The sequence below is a fragment of the Haliaeetus leucocephalus genome, unplaced genomic scaffold (genome assembly GCF_000737465.1).
Source record: "Haliaeetus leucocephalus isolate CR32 unplaced genomic scaffold, Haliaeetus_leucocephalus-4.0 Scaffold93, whole genome shotgun sequence".
NCBI classification, from domain to species: domain Eukaryota; kingdom Metazoa; phylum Chordata; class Aves; order Accipitriformes; family Accipitridae; genus Haliaeetus; species Haliaeetus leucocephalus.
In genome coordinates, this window is record NW_010972529.1 from 2,231,507 (window position 1) to 2,241,403 (window position 9,897).

Below are 9,897 nucleotides of genomic sequence, written 5' to 3' on the forward strand. Positions count from 1 at the left end.
CAGGGAGTTGGGTAAAAAGTTTCTGGGGGACATTCCAACATTCATCTCTGTGACCCTTCAATTTCTGCCCAATCTAAAACCTTCTGATCACTTACCTGTGTCTCCAAACATGTTTTCCCAAAGAAATCAAGGTATTCATTGATGAATAGGGAATGTGAACTACTTGGTAGCTTTTGTTAGTTGAATTCCCAGAACAGGTGCCATCGAGCTAAGTAAAATACAGAGTCAGGTGCAACAGATTTGCTGTACCTTCCAAAATATAACTTGGTACAATCACAGCTTTGGCACATTAAGCACTACAGCGTAAACAGATAATGATTTCAACTATTCAGGATTTTTATTTTGCTTTTTTACCATATGATATGTTGCTGCATATAGTTTTCTTCAGGCAAAAAAAGCCCTTTAACCCCTTTGATTTGCTTCATGGTTCAGAATCAAAACAATATTGCTTTTTTAAATATTGAAAAATTACAGATTTCAAATCCTCATTCCTTTGAATGCCACAAAAAAAATTTTCCTCAAGTCTATGTAGTACCACCTAGTTTCACATCCAAACAGTGCAAAACCACAGATTTTTGTGTTTCCTAGCTTCCCATAAACTAGCTGACATTCATTTGGGATCAAGAACATCTGGTATTAAAAGATGATCAAAACTGGCCAAAAATCCTTGCTGTTATAAGAGGTTTATGACTTTCAGTGCCTATACACAGAAACTTCTGACTAACAGCAAACAATCATGTGATTTGGTCTGTAAAATCCACAGGTCCCATTCTGGTTTTAATTTTAGGGTTGTAACTCAAAGCAATTCTTGTAATTTCAATGGGATTAATCCCAAGGAAGAAAGTAAATGAGAACAGACCATAAGCCATGTTGTTACAAACCTGTTGTTTAATGACTAACTCTTCTAATTCCAATTTAACTCAGATGGATAATTTCCAATTAGCTTCCCTTTCTTTAAAAAAAAAGGGGTGGGGAGTAGGAAAGTTGGGGAGGACAGTGGTTACATTAGTGTCAAAGGCCTACTAGGGCCAATGAATCCTGTATCTACCAGTGACTATTAAAAGAAATTATTTCTTTAAAAGCAAAAAGGTAGATCCACTGCTTTCAGCTTAATCTAACACAGATAGTAACAGAAATGCAAGTTTTTTTACGTGAGATACATCTGTAAGCTCTTCCCCCCCCCCCGTGTATATCAATATATGATAACAGAGTTTAGTTTATCTGTTCTTTGTTTCTGGAGCTTTTGTGGTGTATAAGTAAGGACCTTAAGACCTGCTATGCTCCTTTCCCATTGAATTTTTAATAATAGAAAAAGCAGCAATTTAGGCCTGTCAACAATTTCTAGTTCTTAAGCAAGAGTTAATAAATAAAATATTTGTGCTGGTTATAGGTCTATCGTCAGATAACATATCAAATTCTTCTATTACATCACTTTGTGGTTAAAGCTTGAAATATAACACACCATATGGTGGTTTGCATTCAGTTATGCAATGAACACCCCTGTGCATTGTGAACTCTGTATTTTCAGATTAGTTTGGTTACTATGAAACTCGCAACAAATAAAACTCTGTTGTAATAATAAAATGATCTCTTCTCCTTAGTTGTGCTGACAAGGTTATGTCCTTTTTCTCACTAATCTGAGTCTAGACTAGCACTAAGAATCATTCCTGTCGACTCTCATTGACTTCATTTGATCAAATAGCTTAAAAGGCTTCAGTGCAGAAAGGAATAATGATTTATGTTTGTGCTGATACAGTTATATTTCTTTAATTTCTTACCCTTAATTATGAAAAGAAAGAAGTCTGCCTTCATCTAGTAACTTCACTGTAAAACTGGCTTGGATCAGTTAGTCCTTTCTGAGTATTCTCTCTTCCAGCTGCTGGACAACATTGTGATGAAAAAATGCCACAGGTATGTAGAGAAAAAGCCTGTTGATGATTGCTTTGTTAATAGACTCATGTTTTCAAGCTTGTCAGCCTGTTCCTGATGGGAACAGTTAGAAGTTAGAAGACTTTATAAGTCAGACTTTTCCAATTTGGACACTAGTATTTGTCAGATCAAACAGCAGGACACTTTACTTTCATTTGATTTTATTATTTTTCTCATTCTGAAAGGCCCAGTCATATAGTCCTTTTCAGTATTTTCTTTTCAGAACTATGTAAAGAGTATAACATTTATAAACAATGAAGCTAAATAATGAAATACAAAGATGAACTGGAAACAAAATCCAGTTCTTCTATCTCTAAACCAGATAGTAAATGTGTTTCCAGTGGATTGTTTACTGCCTGGAATAGCCATAATCACACCCATCCTCTGAATTCAGCACTGTCTAGGGGACATGCAGAAATATACCTCCCAATTAAATTCTCAGAATGGAAATATGGGAGGTCATCTTTGATACAAAGGCCCTGTATCATTCTTTGATTGAATTGGCAATCCAAACCTCAGTTATTGTTTCCACATTGGTTTTATGGCAGGTGTAAGGAACAAAGTAAATTCTTTGGCAGTTTACTTATGAGGTGCAAAACTCCCCACGTAAATTTTGGGGCTTAAGCTATGCTAAAAGATGCTAAAATGTAGCCTTTCACTTTTTCACTGTATACAGAAAATCCATAGTTTGTGCCTCTATTCAACTACTCAAAATTCATTCAGAACTCTGGTTTCTGACCCACTAATATTTTTTTCAGGAATTAACTTACAATGTCTTCTGCAGAAATATCCATACAGCTGTTTCTGAAGTTTCTATGAATATTTGTGCCAGTGACTTTAATTTCCCTCATAGAACGGCATCAAACAAAAAATTACTCAAATGTGTTACAGTGAAAGGGCTAATGCCTGATGTACCTTATGACCAGTGCAGAACAATAAGTGATGAAGACAACAAAACCCCATAACCTTAACACTGTCCACAAAGTATAATGTAGGGGCCATCCAAATAGAAATTAGTTTGGGCAAGAAGTAGCACATTAGTAGATTCCAAGGGATCGGACACCTATTTCCTCTACATCTCCTTGCTACCTTTTGTTCAACCAAGTTCGTTCCAGAAAGTGGATAGCTTCAGAATCAACGCAAAGTGAAGGTCCTTGTTTGGATGCTATGGTATTAGTGTGATCTTCATAAAACCGTGTGTCCCTTTGTTTACAACTGTATTTTCATATTGCTTCTTGATTTTTCCGTTTTTACAATGTCATCTCCCTGCAGTCAGAAAACACTATGGTTAGATTTTTTTCCCACCATATACATTTACAAAATATTAATTTGCAGTTGAAAATAAAGGGAAAAAATGACATGTAAGCCATGAACTTTTTTGTAAGTCTCCATTTCCAGAAGAAATATCATGAGGAGAAACTACTAAGTCAGCCAGTATAAACTGGATTGGGCAAGTGCCAGTGGAACAATCTGGAAAAAAAGGCAACACAAGCAAGAATGTGTTTAATCTGGATGTATCCCAGGTTTACGTAAGTATACAGAAAACTGCTGTATGAGAGGAACAGGATAATTGATGTCACAGTGATATAAAATACATCCTTGACTTTCTGCATATTTAGCTATATCTACCCAAGTTATCTTACAATGCAGTGTCTTTTCATTAAACAAGTGCAAACCACTGCAAGAGAGCACATTGTTCTGTGCCACCTCCATCTTCAGCTCAGAGCTTTCAACAACCAAAAATGTACTGGCAGAATCATAACACCAGTATATCTATTGGTGTGATGAGCCAATATATTTTGCAGGTAGATATATCTTCCATTAAAAAATGAAAAAGTGTGGATCAGTACTGCGTCCCAAGACCTGTTGAAAGCTAATAAAATTTCCTGAACCCATTCAGTTGCCATCTTCACAAACCATGGCTCATGCAGTGAAAGCTGGCTTATCTTTGACTCCAGTGTATTAGTGCTGCTTAACTCAGTAGAGGACAGCTGGGTATTTTCACAGTGTTCAGAGGCATACTGCATAGTGCCTTACACAGAATGCAAGAGGTGTATTTTTTTCCCTTAGGAACCTACATCCGAAGCGCTCGTCTAGACTGCAGAGCATAGCTGTGTCTGGGTTTCTATATGTGCAAACAGAGACCAGACAAGAGGCTGAGAGGCCAAATTCTACCATCACCTGGGAATTTTTCCAGCAACCACAACCACTGTGATTTATAATCCCAGACACTGCTGAATTGTAAAAGAGGTCTAATCATGTATCAATGTGACCAAAACGCAAAGAATGGTAAATGCCAGAATTGCCTGTCAAACTGCTAAATCTCCAGTCTTGATCTTATCTTTAACCTAGGCCTATGTTTCGTAAACATGAACTGTTAGCTGCTTCCACTCACTCTTTTCCTTAATCATCTGTGTGCCTTTTGTGACAATGGGAACGTGGAGAGAAAAAGAAGTTACTTTCACTCTCAGCAAAAAACCAAACTGTTCTCATCATATCTGCCATGATCAGAAAAGAAAGGTGGGAGATGATATTCAAGTTCTCTTGAAATTCTCCAGTTTACAAGACAAGTCCAGGTCTTGAAATTCTCTCTTTGGGCTCCTCTGGTCTGTCACATAATAATACAGCCCTAATTTATGTATATACCTGTGTCAAGTGTGCCATCTGGATTTGTTCTAGCACTGGCTTATTGGATTTGGACATAATTTCCTCTGATGGAGAATACCATACTAAGGGCTACCTATTGAGACAATGGAAAGCAGTACGTCAACTTTCTTTATTGTGGTCAGCAAGGTGCTAGACTTGCCATTCAGAACTTACTTTACAGTAAGCTGTATTAAAGTGTTTAATGTGCTCCCCTCCTTTGTCAGTTGTCCGGATGTTCCTTTTTTCTGCCAATACGTTGAAAGATGCAAGTGTTTCTGGTGCTCCTTCCAAAAGCTTGGGGCTCCCTTGACTGTGGGGGTAATCAGAACACTGATATGCTTAGCAGTTGATTATTGTTGAAAATGAACAGACAGCTTTCTGGTGGCAGTATGAAAGAACAGAATTCACTTCCTACAGATTTCACAGAGCGCTAGCTGGATAAGGGAGACTTCCCACAATGCCTGGATTGCAGGAAAGATCACAATCTGTGGTGACATCCCTTGACATAGAAAATCAGAAAACTGAGAGATGAGAGGACTCCTCTAGTGTGGCCACTCACCAAAAAGCTTCAGGTAGAACTTCCGTGGTGGGTTAATTATAAGAATAAAACCAGAGATAAGCTTGATTCCCAGAGTGTCCTGATCTTGATTTTCCCTCTGTCCTTAATGCAGTACTTTGCCACTTAGAGTAATATTGATGCTTCTACAATAAAGTACAGCTGTGACATATTATCTTTTCACAAAGACTATTGGAAAGAGAGAAATCTTATACTAGTTTCACCTACTACCAAAAATGTCTGTCTATAAATATAATTATGGCTAAAGTTCAAGCTTTAGATATTAAGAAACTCCAAGTCTGTGGGAGTTAGACCTCTGAGAAAGCTGGAAAATAAGACCACTTTTATTCAGATGTGCCAATTACTTTTAGGTGGTTATCCTTCAGTGAAGGAGGACAACTTTATCTATTATATTCCTAGAGACATTTTCTGTGGACTTTTGATGTTGGAACAGCTGACTTGTCACAGTGAGAAAACTGAACTATTAAGGTAAAGATGTGGACTCCTCCCCCTCTCCATAAAGCACTTCATAAAAGAAAAGCCTGTATTTATGGTACTTGCTTCTGTTGAAAAATGATGAATGACATTTTATAACATAAAGTAATTTCACCTGAGATGCTTTTCTAGCCAGAATATGACATGTCCTACCTCCTTTGCTGCAGCTGCCTGAGGGCTTTGTTGTGCTATAGACTACAGTAGTAACAGGGATGCTCTGCTGGAATATTGTGGTTTCTTTCTGGACACTACAAAATTACATGAAATATCACTTTGCCCAAGTACCTCATCATCTGAGGGTGAAACAATTCAGATCACATGACAGCCTAAAAACAGCTTTTGTACAAGGCTATATGAAAGCATTTGTTTGAACAGGGGGGTGCGTTCATATTATCTTGGAGGTAAGGATGTTACTGTGCAACAATATTGGAGGACCGTAATTTCCAGGGTGTGTATTCTTTCCATTAATCCACTTGACAGCTATGTATAATTTTCCTCAACTCATCTGCACTGTTCGATTGTGTACTGGCCAAGACAGCTAAGACATCAGCCAAAGAAGGGGGAGGGAAATGTCTGACTTTTTGTGAGAGACTGAATTGTTATGGATCGGGACACTTTTCCAGCAGCAGATTAATGTGTCAAAGGGAGAGGAAGTATTGAAAAGATCAGGTGTACTTCTGAGTTGTGTCTGCCAAAGGGTGGACCTGCATAATCTGTCCCATAACCAGCATTATTACATCAGTACTTGCAAGCCTTAGCTTTGCACTTAACAATCTCTAAAATTGAGTAAGCATTTGGAAAAGTCTGTACCATACATATATACATAAATGCATACACCCATATATACTATAATATCTCAGGAAAGATTACATCAGTTGAAGATTTACCCAATCCATATAGCTGTCATTGTGTTAAACAAGGAAGGATGTTTTATTGAAAGTCTCAAATTGCTGTAGCACATCACAAACTACATGCAGAAGTATGGAACCTATCTTTGCTGCTTTTGCTGCCTTATGGTAGCTCCAGAAATGGGAATCTCCCTTTCTGTGTTTTTTCTTTTGTCTTTGGTATTACAGCAATAAGAGATGACTTAAAGAAAACCACAAATACTGAATATGTTTTCAGGATTTGAATAAGATTGGGTCAGGAAACCTGAGGATTATTCAATTTTTCATGGTCTTGTAACTGGTTGAAGGGCAATACCTGGAATGATGTGATCTTGTGACCAATGGTAAAAGAAAATCACATCAGCCTTTAACTTTGAAAACTAATAGGATTTTACACACTTTACAGATCACCTACCTGTAGCAAAGAACTCTGAGTCTTGTGCAGTGCTCCCTCAAGCTACCTTCAGTTGCTTTCAGTAGCTTGTAAAGCTCTATATGCAATGGTGACCCCTAACAGTACAACCAAAATTCAGGAGGTGAGAATGAGCAGCTCAGGGAGAAGAAAATGGTTGCTGGGTTCCTCATGACACAACTAGGTGGTCAGGTGCATAGCAAGGGAGCTCAGTACAGTGGTTTTGGTGTACGCTTTAGCTGAAGCTAACCCTGTTATTAAGTGGATAAAAATGCAACCATAATTATCCTACTAAGCTCCTCAGTTTGATCCCTAGTGATGTTTCAGGCATTATCTTGGCTTTAAGGCATAATAAATTGTGTATAAATAACAACTTGGTCTGAAAGCGTTTAGTTTTAGAAAGTTGGTGTTTAGTGTCCACCCTGGTTGCCTGCAGATGAAGGCTGGAAATTTGGCATTATAAGCAAGGCTGCTGAGCAAACACTACTGCACAGTGGATCTGTCACTACTATCAGAAGTGTTTTTGTAATGTGTATGATTTATTTCACAGTAGTAAATCTGTTCAAGTGCAATTGCCATCTTTTTTGCTTTCCCTGTCAGATTTGTGTTTTTTTCCATGATACAGATGTTTTGTTTTACTTTTCAGATGAGATATATTAGTTATGAGAGAGTTGTTTATAGTTTAAAAAAAAAAATCCCCAAACTTAGATTAACATTTAAATCTGACCCTGATATATTTCTTTCTTCTGTCTTCCAGCGCAAAATCTTGATAGTCTGTAAAATGCATAGCTCTAAGGATTCCATGGTAATCCATTTGAATAATAAATCTTTTCCATGTCTCTTTCTGCTTCCAAATAGCATCTGTCAGTATGGAAAAACAGCATGAGATAGCATAGGACCTACATCCTAATAGACCAAGCTATAAACTCTGTCTCTGCAGAGACCAAGAGAAGAGGAACAGAGACGACAGGAAAGATGCTTCTGCCTTTTGATCATCCCAGTTAAATGGAAAGCAGTATTACTAATTTTCTTGTATAAAAACAGGGATGGGACAGGAACCAGAAAATACTTCTCATTTTCTTTCTCTTTCCCTGTTAAAAATATATAAGAATGATATGGGAAAAATGATGAGAGATGCGATGAGATGAGATGAGATGAGATGAGATGAGATGAGATGAGATGAGATAGAAGACAGCATGGGAGAACACAGACTATCTGCCACTTTGCCTGTATCTTCATAGGCAGCCTATTCAACTTTTGATAATACTTCAGCCAGGCCAAGTAAATCACTTCCCTTTTTAAACTAAATAACTTTTCTTTCATGCCACAGTGTAATGGGATAAACCTAATTGAAATTAGCTGTAGGAAATATCATGTGCCTGCACTTTAAAGATAGAATGTTTCAAGTTCAATATTCTTCATTATTATCCTTATTATGAAATACTTATTTATTTGCTAAGCTTAGTGTTTTTTCATGTTCATAATTTATTTGCTATTTGTAAAATCAAGAGAAACATAAATACCAAAGATGATGTCTCAGAGAAAACCTAATTTGCAAATGTACTTAAGCTATTCTTAATTGCATCATACCATGTTTATAATATAAACATGCTACAAACATAACATAACATAATATAACCAGTGAAGTAAAGGGTAACAGCCAACACAAATGATGACCAAGACAGTGTACAAATATTTTGAAAAATGAAGCCTGACATAAAGATGTAAACCACATTTTTTATTTTACAGATGTTTTGTACCATTACAAAACCAGCATTAGTTAATCCATTTGTAATGTTTTTGTTTTAATGTAGCAAAAAAATATATTTCATATACATATTTCACTTAGGCCAAACTAGCTCTACTGGAATCAGAAGGAACTCCACCCTGTTGAATATAAAACTACATAAGTTTCTATGTTTTTTGTTAAATTGAGTAGATAAAAGCCCCAGATTCTTATAAAAAATGTCATTTGCTGATATTTTTTGTTTATTGATTGGCAAATTGGTCAATATAACACCTATAAAAATATTTTTCCTCTGGTAAAAACTGATATTTACTACGGAAACACAACTCCTTAGGAGTCATTCTTTTTTTCTTTTTTTCAGAATAGCAAATTATTGTTGTATTAGATACTTCCATTTCTACAGTTTACAGATTTGAACAAAAATTACAGAGGAACAAAAAGACATTACATCTCCTAATATTTTGATTTAAAACAAAACCTAAAAATCCTGCTAAGTCAGATACTCTCTGTGTAGCTGTAACAAATAACTGATGAGTATGAACATTTTTTTGGAACTAAATCTTGCTTCAGTTAGTTAGTAATCTTTGTAATGTTTTATAAGCATTCTGAAAAGCCAGCTTCGGTAGGAAATCTGAAGCAATGTTAATTTGCTGATCATTAAATGTACTATCATCAGTCATTGTTAACAAAATATAAGTGCTAATTTGCAGCAGAAAATGCAAGACAAAAGGATGATTTAATTTAATTTTCACTACCACAACATGTACTGTACTATGTCTGAATCTACTTCATGCTAAAGATGGAAAAATGCCAGTGCCTCCAGTGAGAATGGAATCAGAAATGTAAATAATTTTTGCCTGAAATGTGTTTAATTGCAAAATATGAAATTAGTTAAATATGATATTGTCACTGAAGAAGACAATGCAAATAGAGAATGTCATGAGGCACAACTGATTCTGCTCTTTAGTGTGTGAGTCCTGACGCTAAAGACACACTGAGTGACTTGAGGACATAATTACTGTATTATTTAGGTGTAAACTGACTTGATGTACAGCTGCTTAAAACAATCAACCAAACAAAACTTCCCTCCTAATAGGCCTGTTCATGGCGTTTATGACAGTCTTTCACCAGGAGTACCTGGATTCCTAGAGGACAGTAGAACCTTACCCAGAACTCTCTCTCTGCTGCAATATTCCTTTAAGCTGCAAGTGGGCTCCTTTTCTTC